Source organism: Hyla sarda, chromosome 1 (genome assembly GCF_029499605.1).
Source record: "Hyla sarda isolate aHylSar1 chromosome 1, aHylSar1.hap1, whole genome shotgun sequence".
In the NCBI taxonomy this organism is placed as follows: Eukaryota; Metazoa; Chordata; class Amphibia; order Anura; family Hylidae; genus Hyla; species Hyla sarda.
Genome location: NC_079189.1, coordinates 513,153,457 through 513,171,402, shown reverse-complemented (window position 1 = coordinate 513,171,402; position 17,946 = coordinate 513,153,457). Strand labels below are relative to the sequence as shown.

Genomic DNA, 17,946 nt, shown 5'->3' with positions numbered 1-17,946 from the left:
TTGGCAATGTTCCTTATAAAATGGTTCTTATTACATCCTTGAAACAATGCTACTTTACTGCAATGGTAAAATTATTGATAGTGGAGTGGGAACAATGTGTGAGGAATTACAATGACTTCAACCATGAATTCCAGAAGAGTTCAACCTATTTATATTACTGATTAACACTGAATCATTATTTAATACCAAAGACCTTCATCTCACTGGCGTAACAATGTCAGATGAACCGGCGGATGATGCAAATGTCACGTCTTGTACAGCATGCCTGAAGGTCCTTTTGTTGGAAATCAGAAGTGATTAGGAAAAATTCTTATGCTGTGGTTAACAGTAAACATACATAAGAAGAAATGAAGAAATTGCTTTTAGCAGAACTGCCTGGAATAATAACGCTACCAGTGATCACAGCATTTAAAACAAAGTCATCAAGTATTTCACTGCAGAACAAATCCTGTGGGGCTTCTCACACTGCAAAAAGGAATAGGTAGTTAGGAAGGTAATTGAGTGATTGAGCAGTGATTACATAGAGACTATAGCAACGTGAACAAAGACTGTTAAATAACATTCCATAATAAGTGACCACTGGTTTATTATTAGCAAGCCTTACACATCTACTTCTTAGGGTTCCATCAAACATACTCTTTTTGTCTTTAATAAAGGAATGTTAACACGCACTGTATATGCTTCAGATATTATGCAGAGTAAATCAATATAAATAAATGGCTAAACACCAGCATGAAACATACCCTTAAAAAAATGCCACGTACTTGCCCTTTTCTTTGCATTTTAATTCACTTAACTTTTTTGCACTGTCTTTTTTTTTTTGTTGTATATCCTGAATTCATGGTTATAATTTACCGCAAACTAAGGCCAAGTTGAGATGCTTTGCTTCTAATATGTAAATAATTGAATATTAATATTCACAGTATGAAGAAGCATAATAACTATAAGCAGCATGAAATATCAAGAATCTGTGTGAGAGAAAATCTCCTCCTGACAGTGTATATCTAGGAAACAGCTTGACATACAGAATAATAAGGGTAATATCTTGACACCGAAACGCCCTTTTCAACAGGGAAAAGAAAGTGTTGAGCAAAACATTATAAACAATACTGTTAATAGGCAACAGTTTATGCTCATGCAAACCGGTTATCATTACAGTAACTCAATTTAATGTTCTACAAACGAAGAGAACACATTTCTATCATTCAATTTTTTTTGCTTTTAATGGTACGAAATGTTGTGCTAATACATTTCATAACATATCTTTACAGTATCTGAAGCTTTGATTTTACACCCTGTGTGAGGTGCCCTCCATGTTTTCTCTCCCTACACTCTACACTTTAAGCTGCTGTACATACTTCCTCTTCCTTTCTGCTATAAGGGTATACTTGCATTTCACTAGTGTCAACTCAATGGGCTATGCACAGTCCCTTGAACTGAATAAGCTTGGATAAGGCATGTGGAAGTGTAAGTCACTTGTCTAATGTGAACCTCTCCTAATACTGACATAAGGGATGTGTGGAGCAGAAAGCCATCAATAACAGAACACTGGTTTTTTTCTCCAATCCAGAGCCAAGCCAGGTGTCAGAAATAGATGAAATCTGCTGACGCAAAATGGTTGGGTAATTTTTCTACAAAGATGTCCATAGCCTATATAAAGTACCATTACCTTATACAAAAAATCTTAAAAGCCTGTTTTTTTCACATTCACTAGTGATTTTATTACCGTTACTGACCTGCTGGAAGTCTCCTACATAGTACTCAGATATATCTCATGTTCTTCTTTTCAGGGGCAAGGGCCAGAGTTGGGTTGTTTACCAACAGTACTTACAGCTGGACTTCCTTTCCTTTACTTATCTAGCTAATCACAGGGTAGCACATATTTCTCTCTGCTATGCCATAACATAGTGCAGGAGAAAGTGCACTGGACTGAACAAGCTAGCACTCTTCTGGGAAATTATTTGCATTACACTACTATATGTGACATTTGGGGAAAGTATAGTGTTCTTTATGCACTGGCTTTGTAACATTCATGTGATTAAGCCAAAAATAATATCCCCAAATTACAAGTGTCAAATGCTACCATAATGATGGACAAATATTCAAAAATAAAAATACATTTGTAAGAAAAAAAAGGTCAATCTGCCTGGTAAGAAAAATGTCTGGTTTTGCCCATAACAACCAATCGCAGCTCAGCGTTTATTTTATCAGAGCTCAAGACAGTTTTGATTTTAGCAAGCTTGATAAATCTGGGCCATGAAGTTTAAAAATACTTTATACCAAGGATAAGCCCAAAAAATTACATTGAAAATGTTCACTTTCCTTACAACAGACAAAAAATGAGATTGGGGTCTCATCCACTCATAATAGTCAGACGTATACATGAGTATGGAAAAATGTGTAGTTGGTCTCCACTATTCGTAACAACTGTGTGTCCCCATAGCCAATAAATGCAAATAATGAAAAAGATCAAGATTAGACTTAAGAATCACAAAAAATCTGTGATACTTTACCAGTTTTTTGGGAGAAAAACATATTATGATTGAATACATAGGAATCCCTTAACCCCTTAAGGACCAGGCACGTATGATCAGTCCCTGCGCCCTGGGTCTTAAGAACCAGGTATGTACTCATACGTCCGTGGGAATTTCGCATCTCGCCGCGCGCCGGGCGGGTTGCGAAACCGGACGCCTGCTGAAATCGTTCAGCAGGTGTCCGAGGCAAGTAAATACTTGCCTACTGAAGAAGGGGTCAATTTGAGCACCCTGAAACGAGTCTAGGCCGTTTCATCTGAACAGAGCGATATACAAGCACTACCTTAATTACCAACAACATCTGAACTTTAGCCGGCACGGAAGTTCGCAACCCAAACCACCTGCTGCACTAACTACCACAAGTCTGCTGCTTCTAGTGTGAGTCCGTTACTGACATCGGTGTTTGCTGACACCATGGACCGCTTACGAGGGAGCTCCTTGCCGGAACCCTCCAACTGCCAAGGCATTCACGCCGAGAACATTTCAGAGAATACAGCACTTGTTTCTATTGGCCCGCCGCAGTGCGGAACCAGCAGCCAGGGTGAGACTGTTCCATTCATTCTATACAAACTGTGAGCAAATCCATCTAATGCCACTCTAAGAATTGTGCCATCATTTGAAACATCTACTGTATTTTTTTGCCGGACTAACAGTCCAATTCGGAGCAATATCCATGGACTATTCTAGAATTCTTTAGGTAGTTGCTTCAACATCTATCTGTCATTAGGGCCCAGTGACAGTTTATTATTACTAATGCTCTGATCTTTTAACTACTATTTTATATTGATATTTCAGTTTTTTATTAAAATTAGCATTTTTTCAGAAACCATCTGTCTCATTTTTTATTCATTGTGTACCCAGTAGGGTGATATTCTTGAGGTGTGGTTAAATGTGTATACTAGATTTGTAAATTACTTCTATTAAAAAATCTTAATCCTTCCTGTACTTATTATCTGCTGAATACTACAGTGGAAATTATTTTCCGTTTGAAATACAGAGCTCTCTGCTGACATCATGAGCACAGTGCTCTCTGCTGACATCTCTGTCCATCTGTCCATAGCAAACATATGCTGTTCTGGACAGTTCCTAAAATGGACAGAGATGTCAGCAGAGAGCACTGTGCTCATGATGTCAGCAGAGAGCTCTGTGTTTCAAAAAGAAAAGAATTTCCGCTGTAGTATTCAGCAGCTAATAAGTACTGGAAGGATTACGATTTTTTAATAGAAGTAATTTACAAATCTGTTTAACTTTCTGGCACCAGTTGATTTAAAAAAAAAAGTTTTTCACCGGAGTACCCCTTTAAGTTGTAAGTTTCTCTCTGATATTTAGCAGTACCAGGCAGAGGAAACTGGTGGAAGCACCTGACTACCTCTTAATTCTAAAAATATAAATTTAATGTCATAAAACAATGCAAAAATAGACCCCCCAAAATATGACTGCATAGACACAGGCTATGTACAGAGGGGCAATAAGAGCCTGTCACTAATTAATGTCACTTCTTTACAATCCACACTTTATTCTTCACCTCAGATAATGAGGGCTATAGATGAATATATACTTTCTGTGGGATCAAGAGGTTTTATTATAATGACGAGAAAAGATCTTTAGCTGGGACAAAAGACGTCAAGAAGAATCCTCTCCTCATGGTCTTTCGTTTGCTTCATTCGAGCAAGAACAATGAACTTCTACATTTCGCTCGGCTTCAAGGCTTTATCAATTGAAATCTGCAGTTGAGAGTTTTGATAATGCATGCATTAAATGATCATTCAGAATGACTTGTGAGAGTATCCCTTGTGTAACACACTTCAAAAAAATTATTTAAGTTGGAATACTGAACATCCTCCCCTTACTGCAAACCACAGCAACTATAAAAGAGACTATCATCTGAAATTATTAACACCTTACAGCTCAAGAAACAAAGCCTGCCCTTTTATACAGACAGCTGTGGATCATTAGCTCTAGTGATGGGGCCTATGTGATAGGAATTTTCCTTTCTAATTAAGAGATGAGATTCTCCCCGTAACTATCTTTTCACTGCAAACAGTGAGGTGGAATTTCCATTTTGCACACAATAGCTCTTTGCTCTTCAGCAATAAGTTAAGCAGGTTGCTTTTACTAAAAAACTTACTTTTTTAAGTTTGGAATTTAATTTAATCTATTACATCTAATGCACTTTTGTTCAGAAGGTTATAGCCTTTATGTAGCTGCTATTACAGCCAATACAGGTACTGTGGATGATTTATGCAGAATAGTGGAGACCGGTATTAAGCAGCATTCTACAGGTCTATTGTGGATAATAACACATGCTAACTACATCATCCTAGATGGCTCCTTCTACATTTATTTGGAACTAATGACCGTAAAGGGGTATTCCCGAATTTTTTTTTTTATTCGACTATGTTACAGGGGCTGTAAAGTTAGTTTAGTTCATAATACAGTGTCTGTACCTGTGTGTGACGGTTTTCTCACAATTCTTCTGTGATATTCACCCCAATATTTATTTTTAACAGCATACAAAATGACTGTTGTCTCAGATTTTTCCCAGGTTGCAATGCGGCCAAGACCTGACATCACTAGTCAGCAGATGACAGGGAGCCTGTCTGCTTCAATGGGTGGAGCGATCGCTTGGTGGGAGAGAGCTCAATCTGCACCTAATGCAACAGCTGTAGGCACCCGATTGAAAACCGCAGGTCTTTTGAATGGATGCAGCTCATTTATGTTTCAATGGGTGGGGTGGCTGATGTGAGGGAGGAAAATGGAATTATGGGATTTGTAGGCAAAGAAGAAAAACTCAAACAGGAAATACCAGTTCACAAAAAGCTAGCCACATTGTTATGGTTATCTCACAACGTAGCCATTTAGCCCCAAAACAAGCGCAGATCCTTCCTAAGCATGTACATTACGGCCTGCCAGGTACGTAATAAAATCAACTTATGGTGGATAACCCTTTTAATAGATCGGATATTTTTATACTTTCTATCCTCGAAGTTTGACCTACAACATATCCATATTTCTAGACAATCAAGCAGATCTTAATGCAACACTACTTAGACAGTCAAAAGAATATGGGTGGCAACGTCCCCAATCACCATCTACACAGCTAGGTACACAATGGTGCAGCACTCCCAAATGGCCTAAAGCAAAAGGTCATTGATTTAATTCGTGTCACAGCAGCAACGAATAGATTCCACATTAAGATAACTGTCAAGTATCTCTACCTATATTTATAAACATTCAGATTTTTTTTCTCAGTAAATGCATCAAAAACTATGGGGGGAGATTTATCAAAACCTGTGTAGCAGAAGAGTGGTGCAGTTGCCCATAGCAACCAATCGGATTGCTTTTTAAAGAGACCTGTGAAAACTGAGAGACGCAATCTGATTGGTTGCTATGGGCACAACTCTTCCCCTACACAGGTTTTGATAAATCTCCCCCTTTGTTTACATGTGTATGTCTTTGATCACCTGAAAATGTCTTGATAGATTTGTTTCAATTGTAGCGTAATAACATATTGGGGGATACACAACCCTATTACATTTGGCTGGAATCAGTCAAACAGAAGGATTTTGCGCATTCGTACAATATAACGAGAACAGACGTATTGTAAAACATACATTGTTGGTATTGCAGCTCAGCTCCTATCACTTCAATGTATACCACTGAGAGCTTTAGCCTCTTTATTTTTAATTTTTTGCAATCAGAGGTTTTATTTAGTACTAAGAACTCTGTGCTGCCAATTTCGAGCCCCATAGGTAAGAGCTAAGTTCTGGAGAGGCTTTAGTTTGCACCTTTACCTAAGCAATATGCAAACTTCTTTTGTAAATTGTCAATTATTTGCTGTAGGTAGATGTGTGGCACCTTATTCAATGTAAATAAATCTTCTAGTTTCATAGATACCTACACTCTTGCATCTTTACTGATATTCAGTATTATAGCATTGTTTTATTCAGTACTGTATTAGCATAAATGAAGACAAACATATAAAATATCTCATTTTACACTGACAAGTCTGTTACTTTAGTTTATTGTTGTATTTATAAAATTTCTTCAGACAAATATAAACCGTACATTACATTAAGACTGATAAAAACATACAAAATACCCATTGTCGTCCCAGATAACTAGTAAAAGGACTTGTTTTTCAGCAGTTTCTTGTTAGAGTAGTACATTTCCTCCCATGTGCTTTTCTCTTGATGCAATGAATGTATTATTTCCATTATGTAATACATTATACAAAACATATTAATTATGGTGATTTGTGCTCGTACAGCAGGGTACGGCATTGTAAATAATGCTTGAAAGAAATGTTCATTACAGTCATCTCTAATACAGCGTGTAGAGCACGATAGAGGCAACAAAAACAACAAACTTGGCTTGAGTCCTGCTGTTTACACCCGTGAGGAAGATGCTGCTTGGAGCAGCGATATGTGGTAGGATATAGTCCTGGTGTCACTCGGGTCTTTGATCTTGTAGTATCTGTTTTGTTTTTAGCTGCCATTTAATAGTAAGTTAAAGAAAGGTGCAGGGATATGTAAATAAAAAGATAAACTGCTTACAATGGGACAAGAATACTGTAGAAACATGATGGTAGACCAAAGGAAAGGAAGTGCCATATTAGCTCTGTGTGCACGGGCATACATGGAATTCATGGAGCCCCATAGCAAAAATCTAAATGTTAGCAGTGTATGCAGACTGCATACCGTGAGACTTGGCTGGCCAAGGAAATAAAACCAGCTCTGCTCATAGTCAAACAGAGTTCTGTGGCACCAAATCCGGTACCTTCAGTCTAGTGCAGGGGTACTCGAATACTTTCAGAAAAGGTTCACTTACCTGGGTTTATTGGCAGGTAAAAATTTGAGCTGAACACTGGTATTAAAAATACAGTGCAGTTATATCCAGTGATGTCTCACCATGATGACTTTCCCTATTCACGACTCAATCCTGCAGAATCTTTGGTATAAACATCTTAGACTCCATGCTCCAGCACCCCTCTCACCTCTATACAAACTCCCCATAACAGTTCCCAAATGGTAATAATGCCTCCACTGGTGCTCTGCACAATAAAAGTAAGTAGGTCTCCGGTTTGGTAGATAGGTTTTCCATTAAGTATGTATCTCACAGAAGTTAGGTAGTTCCCCCATTATGTCTGTAGGTTGGTAGTTTCCCCATTATAGAGGTAGTCCACCCATTAGGCAGGTATGTCTCCCCAGAAGGCAAGTGTAGTCCCACATTAGGCAGGTATGCCTTACCAGTATTCACGCAGTCCCCCCAGCAGGCAGGTGAAACCCCAGTAGGCAGGTAGAAACCCCCCCCCCCCTTACTGAGGACTACTAGATAGACTAGTAGTCCTCAGTAAGTAGATAGCCCTCCCAGTGGGCAGGTAGTCCCCCTATTAGCCAGGTAATTTCCCCATTTCCCCTCCCCAGTAGGCAAGCAGTACCCCCCCCCCCCCAGTAGACAGGCAGTTCTTCCAATAAGGCAGGTAGTCCCCAGATCATACTTATCTCCTCTCCCATGCAGAATGGCAGCTGGGCTGCTTCCTTACTCCTCCACTCTGGTGCAGGCAGTACAGATAAGTGATGTCAATGTCTGTGCCAGGGCAGAGATCATGCTCTGCTCCTGATGTAGGCTGCAGCCTAAAGCTGTCTGCATCCTACATCACCTGCTTGGTGATGCTCCCTGTCCTGGGAGTCTGGAATAAGTGTACATATACATTAGATTCAACTAAACTTGATCATTTTCGTGCGACCAGCCAAACATATCATGTGTATGGAGGACTCCCAACTCTCCACACTACAGATGATTTTTCAGGGAAGGATCAGACTGTTTGATTTTAACTTTTCCAATCCCCTTGTATTGAACAGAGGTACACCTTCAGAGGAGTTTAGTCCTACTGTTTATTTCTCATTAGGGGTGCTACAAATAACCATGAGATTTTGCATTAAAACTTGAAATGGCGCTCCTTTATATGACCACCTCGATGAGTTGCATGAAAAAAATTAGATGACACATGTCCCTGTCTTTCAAATGTCATAGGAAGGGAATGATGCACAGTGATGTCACATAACATGAATAATGCATACAGATATGTCACAGTACAGGGATAATGCATGCAACAATGTCACAGTACACGTATAGCGCACATAGTGATGTCATAAAACGTGTATAATGCAGTGATGTCAAAATACAGGAGTCATAGTGGCTCCATCGATCCCCCCTGTCTATAGTAACAGAGTGCCAATCAAATAAATCATTGTAAAGTGACAACACTACATTGATCTATGTAAGCCATCTACTGATAATTCAAATTTAAATCTCCTCCCTTTTCCCATTTTCCAAATAAAACACTGCAAGGGTAGGGTCACACATGCAATATTTTGCTGCGTATTTGCTGCTGCGTATTTTCCTACCCATTGAAGTCAATAAGTAGCAAAATATAGTAGAACAATATGCAGCAAAATATGGCACATATGACCCTACCCTAAAAAATATGATAAAATTATAAATGATTAACCTTCTGTAAACAAAAAAAAAAGTGTTTAAAACATAAGTACAAACTACACAAAAGTGGTACTGTTAAAATCTACAGCTCATTGCACAAAAAAAATAAAAAAGTTATAAGGGTCAGAACATGGAAATAACCAATTTCTTGGGTTTTGTTTACATTTTCTATTTTTTTTTATATCATAAAGCAAAACAAACTATGCAAGTTTGGTATTATTGAAATTGTACTGACCCATGGAATAAATTTAACATTTCACTTTTACCATATTGTGAAAATTATTGTCCCACAAATTTATGAAATTCAACTTTTTTTCTAAATTTTGCCTCAAAAATTATTTTAATTTTCTGGCTTCGTAATACATGAGTCAATGAAAAAGTGCTAATGAAAAGTACAACTTGTCCCACAGTAAATAAGCACTAGTTCAACTTTGTCATTGAAAAAACAAAAAAGTTATGGTTCTTAGAAGGTGAGGAGAAAGAAAATGGAAGCCACAAATCAAAATTCGGGGGGTGGGGGATCGGTAAGGGGTTAAAGTAGAAACATTGCATGGAGAATTTATTACATTGTACAACCTCAAATGAATGGGCTCATTTTTAATACAAAGTCTTGCAAGATCCTCCATCTCTCCCAAGCTTTTTGTCCTGGCTAATGGAGGAAGGTCCTTATGGATCATGCTAGTAGAGACAAACCTGTTAAAAGACAAATTTAACTCTGCTACATTTTCAGATCAAAATATTTTCATAACTATTAATATAATGTAACGGAAAGAAAAACCTCTATTCATCCAAAATATAAACTAAATTGGCAATTCCCATAGCTTTCAATGTATATGTTAAATGGACATTCACTAAGGATGGCTGGATGTGAATACCGCACAATCGCAGTGTGCAGACAGTCCTCGCATTGATTTACTTATCAGACAAATATTAGCCACTAAAAGTACATTAATTTACCGCATTAAATGGTGATAAATGAACATAGTTCTCTGTGGCCAGGAGCTAAAAGTGAAACCCAAAATTCAATTTAATTGCTTTTGTTTCAATGTAGCATTTTATGATACAAAATGCCCTGCCTCATTTCTCAAGGGTTTCTGTACTATTATTCATTATGCATCAGCTTAGAAACATAAAGATTTCATTTCACATTCCCGAAAGGCATTACTGAATTGACCATTTAAAAACCTCAAATCTTTTTTCTTTCTGCTTATTTTTTAAACATGGACGATCTCTCCAGCATCCACATTTGTCTCATCTGGCAAAATGCCATCCTCTGCTTTTGGAGGGAAAAAGAAGACTTTGTACAATTTCTAGCCTTTATATTAAACAACAAAGCCTTGTTCAATGGTTAAGAAAGTACAAGTGATAATAATGCTTACACAGCTAAAACACAGTAACTTGACATCTTGCCTACAAGAGTGACCTTTCATCTTGAAAACCCAGACAGAAATGCTTCTCAGCAATGTTCAACTCCTTATCCTTATAAGTTGAGGTGTACAATGTTTGGTTCTCATGACTGAATTAGCCGTGACCTTCTATTACCAAGTGAAGGTCCCTAGTTATTTTGATGTAAGATGCTTTAGATTATCTTCAATTGTCTGGCTCAGACTTCATATCCACAATAAGAGCACCTGCAAACAAAGCTGCACATCATCTTTACTCCCTGCCTCTACTTCAGGTTTTCATTTAAATCCAAAGGCAAACAAGGAAAGTCAGGGTTAAAATTGATTGACAGGATGAGGAACACAAAAAACATGGCAAATCAGAATAGGATTTAGTAATGTACCTTCTTTTATACTTTTTTGTTTTTTAAATTGAATATACATCATTTATAACATGAAATAAAAAAAATTGTGCACATATTGTATATATATATATATATATATATATATATATATATATATATATATACACCCACCCACTATACATTTCCTTCCTATTTGTTACACACTCATTTATTGTGGAGCTAACATTTATTCTGAAACATTACAAATACAGTATACAACCTCTGGCAAAAATTACACTACTGCCACGTTTAGGGGATGTTCAACCAGCTTGTTTTTTTTTACACAATTTTGATGCATATTTGACTCAAGACAATGTTTAATAGTGGAACATTGTGCATGAAATATACTCTAAAACTAAACTAAAGGAAATTCTTTTAATTGAGGAAAGTGCTTTTTTACCGAGCTGTGCTAGTTACTAATTGAAAGAAGACATGGCATAAACAAGAACTGCCATGTTAAACATCGGAAAGGATTATAAATCTCATTCAAGATGGAAATTCAACACAGAGTGTGGCAGAAGATGCTTGTTGTTCCCAGTCTACTGTGTATAACAAAATAGTAGGTTATAAAAAAACATAGGGTGGACCATATAAGATGTGAAAGTGTCAGAAAAGAAAAATTAGAGCAATATGCCTAGCAATTTGCCTTAAAGGGGCCCATTGTGGACCTGGGGAGGACCTGGGGAGAAGTAGTGTCCAAATTCTTCAGAATTCTCCCCATTTTATACTCTAAAAAAGGATAAAAATTTATGCATTCTGCAACCAAAAAATGTAATGTGAACCTAGCCTTATCCTGGACTAAGGATAAGGCTATTGCTGAGCAGACAGATTTTTGCTAAGGGTAGAAAAAGTATAAAGGAAATAACAGCCACATCCTGTAACATAATGAGGCAAAACATTTTTTTATAATGTACAATTACAGAAAAAATACTAACATTGCATATTCAATATTACAGCGATTTAGATAATTTTAGAATTCTGGAATGTGTTTGTGTTATTGGCTACAGCGTTGTGTCCCCATCTCTACCCTCTACTCTCCTTTCTCTGTGATTAGGAAAACTTTTCCCTTTTATAGGTCAATGCGTAAAGCAAAAATAATTACTCCAAAGATGTTCACATTTTATGTAAGATTTCACAGGTTCTCACTTGGCAAGAAACAATGTGCTCACTTAGCCTCAAGAAATATGAAACCTTTACAGATTCATATGATCTTCTTTCTTATTACACTTACCTTCAAGGATCTGCAGACAGCCAAAGTCATTGTATTAAGTCAGGCTGTAAAAAGGAACACTTAGAAGCCTCAGCTACCATGACTTCATGAAAACAAAAATAGCCTTATTGTATGTCAACATAGTGTACAGCAATATAGTATTCAGGAATTAAACCTATCGCTACTATAGCATACATATTATATGCAACCTATATACAGTGCACATATTCTGAAGCACTGCACTGACAGTATTTAACCCCTTAAGAACTCAGCCCAATTTGCCCTTAATGACATTTTTATTTTAACGTTTTCGTTTTTTCCTCCTCGCCTTCTAAAAATCATAGCTGTTTTATATTTTTATCCACAGACTAGTATGAGGGCTTGTTTTTTGCGCGACCAGTTGTCCTTTGTAATGACATCACTCATTTTACCATAAAATGTATGGCGCAACCAAAAAAAATAATATTTCTTGTGGGGAAATTGATAAGAAAATCAAAATTTAGCAAATTTTGGAAGGTTTCGTTTTCACACTGTACAATTTACGGTAAAAATTTCTTTATTCTGTAGGTCAATACGATTAAATGATACCCATGATTACATACTTTTTCTATTATTGTACTGCTTTAAAAAAAATCGCAAACTTTTTAACCAATTGAGTACATTTAAATTCCTCTATTTTGCTGACCTATAACTTAAAATTTTTCCGTATAAGCGGCAGTATAAGGGCAAATTTTTTGCGCCATAATTTGTACTTTTTATTGATACCACATTTGCATAAATAAAACTTTTAATGCATTTATTAATAATTTTTTGGGGAATAAAATGTTATAAAAAAAAACTGCAATTTTGGCCTTTTTTTTTTATTCTTACGTTCACCGTACGGGATCATTAACATTTTATTTAAAGGGTTTTTGGGTAAAATGTGGAAAAGGGACAATTTACATTTTTATTGGGTAAAGGGGATTTTTCAATTTTTTTTTACTTTTATTTTTACACTTTAATAGTCTCCATAGGGGACTATTTATAGTAATCATTTGACTGCTTATACTATTCAGTGCTATGCACAGGGCATGACACTGATCAGTATTAATCAGTCATCTTCTGCTCTGGTCTGCTGGATCTCAGACCAGAGCAGAAGACCCCAGAAGACGGCCGGAGGTAGGTGAGGGGACCTCCGTCCGCAATTATGGATGACTGGATGCCCGCGGCAGCGCTGCGGGCGATCCGATCATCCATTTTAGTGACCACACTGCCGCAGAAGCCGTGATATGTAATGATTGCGGATGTCGGCCATTACTGGCAGGTCCCTGGCTGCAATCAGCAGCCGGGACATACCGCGCATGACCCGAGCATCGTTCCGATACTCGCAGTCAAGTACAGGATATAAAATTACCACCACACCAGGACGTACATTTACGTCTTGTGTCATTAAGGGGTTAATATAAAAACAGTGAGTGGTATAGAGTCAGAAATTAAAGGGAATTTAAGGGCTTAATGTGATGACTGATTCCGCCAGAACCCGTAGGGTTAATTCTTTCTAGCCCTTTTGTTCATTCTGTTGCTGGGACTACGCCTCTGTGCTTTGGGTGTGGTTAAGCTTGCTGAGCAAATTAGAATCCTCCTGCTAGCAGCACAGGGAACTATAAGAAAGTATTTCTCAGTCATTCCTTGCCTTTGAAAGTACTTGTAACTGCAACTAGCAATCTCTGTACTTATACTGTCTAATCTGGTTCTGTGACCTTTCCCTCCTGGTTTTGACTTGGCTCATTGACTTCACATTCAGTATGTTTGTGTGTTTAGGTTTATTTTTGTTTTGTGTGACTCCAGCGGTTTCCCAACCTTTGTCAGTTTTTGTAGTTTATTATTTTGACCTGAGACTGTCCCTCACTTATTTAGGAAGGGACCGGCACCATGGTTGTGGACCCGCTGTGTAGGTTCGGTACGCAAGTAGGCAGGGACAGAGGGAGTGGGCGAGATGAGGGCTGAACTCTATCCCTGCCCGATGTGACACTTAAATTTACTGATATGATACTTGATGTCTTGTATAACTAAAAAAACATGTTGTTTAGTCTTCTGGCTGCCAACACAGGCAGTGTCCAGAAGGCAGTTTTACTTGTTAGGTACAAGAAGCTCCCTGCATTCACTGAGTTTCCATGGCTCTACCTCTCAGCTATGACTGGCAACTTTATCATCCAATGAGGAGACTGCTAACACTGTGAATCATAGCTGAAAGGAGAGGTCGCAAAGCTCTCAATATGTAAGGTCTGGGTACCTACAAAGAAGAACCCGCCTCCTGGGCACTTGTGGTGTTGGCAGCTAGAAAACAAAAAAACTGTTATTACTAATACTACATTCCCAATGCCGCTGGGCTCCAACACAAACGGCCGTTAAGGCTCTCTTTTTTTGTTGTTGTTGCCTTTAATGGCCGTTAATGTGACGAAGCCCAACTGGAGGCATAACAGGCACAGAGGATCCCATTCACTTGAATGGGTTTCTCTGAAGTCCACAATTGCGGCCTTTATTCTGCCGGAAGATAGTAAGAGAAAAAGACGTCGCAAGCACAAATTTTTCTCCCGCTATCTTCTAAAGGCCGTCACACTTTTCACACTATGGGATGTCCGCATGCGGAATTGGGCTCAGGAATTCCGTGGTGTAAACCTTTGGTGTAAATAGGTCTTCCACAGACTTTTTAACACTGCTGAATTTTTTTTGCGTTGGAGAGTTCCACCACTGAAATTGATCCGCCGAAGAATGGACATGTTCATTTTTTCAGTGAAATTCTGTGCACACAGCTTTGCCGTCAATGGTGGCAAATCTACCCCTGAAGGATTTAGTTGGCGAACGCTAGATGGAACCACCGCAAGCAGGGATTCTGTAGTGTGAACATACTCTCATACAGCTTTCAATCAAATCAATGGGTTGCCTATGAGATACATAGATGAATATTTGAAGTTTCATGTGAGATAAAATCCAACATGTCTTAGGGCGCATTCACATCACATTTTTGCAATACAGTTCCCATATACGTTTTCAATTTGGAAACCGTATTGAACCATATTGAAAACCGTATGCATTAACTCTCCATTAAAAACAGTATGCCAAACGATTCATCCGGTTGTGTCTGTTATGAATCTGGCACGGTTTTGTCCATTTTTTCCCCATACCTAAAACTGTAGCCTACCACGGTTCTGGGTGAAAAACCAGATTAAAACCATATAAGTTTTTTTTTTTTTTACATGGGAGTCAATGGGAACCGTAGAGAACCGTATGGCCGACATTTATCATTGTCTTTAGACTGTTGTGTCTAGAAAAAGCACAAAAAGGCGCAAGCAGGGTTTATTTGTGTCTTTTTTGCGCATTTTTGTTTACACATTTCTGCTGATTTTGAGTTGCAATCCACTGATTTTGGCAATACACATGATATGGAAGGGTTTTATGAACTGCCACTGAAAGCCACTGAAAAGTCTCTAAACTACCCCAGCCCAGACTTAGCTTAGCTTTATGCTGTATGTGAAGATTAAAATGTCCGAAAAATATTTACCTGCACAAAATCTATGAAATGCTCTGCGACCATTTAATAAATTTGGTGCTCCTACACATTACCAGCACACACAAAAAAGGGTGTAGAAAAATAATTCACTTACACCTACAATGATAAATGCCCCCTTATGTGCGTACAGTTCCATCCGGTTTGCATCATATGGTTTTTGACTTTGCACAGTTTTTTCTTGGAATTTCAATCAAACAAGTGAAACTTTATTCATAACAGAGTGAAAAAGTTAAAAAACTTATACGTTTTTTTTCTTAAAAAACAGATGCAACCAGACATCATTTTTCAAACCGTATACGGGTTAAAATTTGTACACACATTTTGATACGGGAACTGTATTGCAACAAGAACAGTTGTTAAAGTGGGTGTTAATTTCCTTTTCTGCAGACATATGCACTTTCTGTAAGCCAGGTTGGACCTGGAATACATATGTGACTTTTAAATGGAGACGCAACTTTTTTTCTACATAAATAGTGACTATCGCATTTGATAAATACATGACCACTGCAAAGTAGAAAAAAAAAATTACTATGTGAGCAGATTCCCGAAATGTGCTTTGGAATAAGCAAAAATCAAGAAGTTGCACGTGCACAAGTACATGTGACTTTTTTACGCCAAAAAAATCACAGCTCAGGTTTCACTTTACCACAGCTTGTTAGCTGAGCTCTGATTGGTTGCTGTGGGAAAATCTCTCCACTTTTTCTCTCACACAGTTGGATAAATTTGGGCCCTGGTGGTTAGTCTATTGTAATGTGTATGGCCAGCTTTACAGTATGACTACATAGGACCACATGTAAATCTATACCAACCTGTATTTAATTGTGATATTTATCTACTAAATGATACTGTCACGATGCCGGCTGGCAGGTAGTGGATCCTCTGTGCCAGAGAGGGATTGGCGTGGACCGTGCTAGAGGATCGGTTCTAAGTCACTACTGGTTTTCACCAGAGCCCGCCGCAAAGCGGGATGGTCTTGCTGCGGCGGTAGTGACCAGGTCGTATCCCCTAGCAACGGCTCAACCTCTCTGGCTGCTGAAGATAGGCGCGGTACAAGGGAGTAGACAGAAGCAAGGTCGGACGTAGCAGAAGGTCGGGGCAGGCAGCAAGGATCGTAGTCAGGGGCAACGGCAGAAGGTCTGGAATCACAGGCAAGGAACACACAAGGAACGCTTTCACTGGCACTAGGGCAACAAGATCCGGCGAGGGAGTGAAGGGGAAGTGAGGTGATATAGGGAAGTGCACAGGTGTAAACACTAATTGGAACCACTGCACCAATCAGCGGTGCAGTGGCCCTTTAAATCGCAAAGACCCGGCGCGCGCGCGCCCTAGGGAGCGGGGCCGCGCGCGCCGGGACAGAACTGACGGGGAGCGGGTAAGGTACGGGAGCCGGGGTGCGCATCGCGAGCGGGCGCTACCCGCATCGCGAATCGCATCCCGGCCGGAGGTAGTAACGCAGCGCCCCGGGTCCGTGGAACCGACCGGGGCGCTGCAGTGAGGGAAGTGTAGCGAGCGCTCCGGGGAGGAGCGGGGACCCGGAGCGCTCGGCGTAACAGTACCCCCCCCCTTGGGTCTCCCCCTCTTCTTGGGGCCTGAGAACCTGAGGATCAGACTTTTGTCCAGGATATTGTCCTCAGGTTCCCAGGACCTCTCTTCTGGACCACAACCCTCCCAATCCACTAAAAAAAAAGTTCTTCCCCTGACCTTTTTAGAGGCCAAAATCTCTTTGACAGAGAAGATGTCCGAGGAGCCGGAAACAGGAGTGGGAGGAACAGATTTAGGAGAAAAACGGTTGAGGATGAGAGGTTTAAGAAGAGAGACGTGAAAGGCATTAGGGATACGAAGAGAAGGAGGAAGAAGAAGTTTGTAAGAGACAGGATTAATTTGACACAAAACTTTAAAAGGACCAAGATAGCGTGGTCCCAACTTATAGCTCGGGACACGGAAACGGACATATTTAGCGGAGAGCCATACCTTGTCTCCAGGGGAAAAAATGGGAGGAGCTCTTCTTTTCTTATCTGCGAATCTCTTCATGCGAGAAGAAGCCTGTAAGAGAGAATTTTGGGTCTCTTTCCATATGGTGGAAAGATCACGAGAAATTTCATCCACAGCGGGCAGACCAGAGGGCAAGGGGGTAGGGAGGGGGGGAAGAGGGTGACGGCCGTACACCACGAAAAACGGAGATTTGGAGGAAGATTCAGAGATTCTGAAATTATACGAGAATTCGGCCCAAGGTAGAAGATCTGCCCAGTCATCCTGGCGGGAGGAAACAAAATGTCGTAAATAGTCACCCAAGATCTGGTTAATTCTCTCTACTTGTCCATTGGATTGAGGATGGTATGCAGAAGAAAAATTTAATTTAATCTTG

General features: G+C 39.2%; 1 protein-coding gene across 8 annotated transcripts in view; it reads right to left on the bottom strand.

Moving 5' to 3' along the window:
- The window catches only part of MCTP1 (multiple C2 and transmembrane domain containing 1), an 822,947-nt gene that overhangs the window by 176,693 nt on the left and 628,308 nt on the right, over window positions 1–17,946 (bottom strand). Inside the window, exon 18 of one of the 8 annotated variants that reach the window (XM_056537914.1) lies at window positions 9,712–9,728. The exons of the other annotated variants lie outside the window; for them this stretch is intronic. The gene's annotated coding sequence lies outside the window, so the exon portion shown is untranslated. Of the gene's footprint in view, window positions 1–9,711; window positions 9,729–17,946 lie in introns of those variants that run through there. 8 annotated transcript variants of the gene reach the window in all.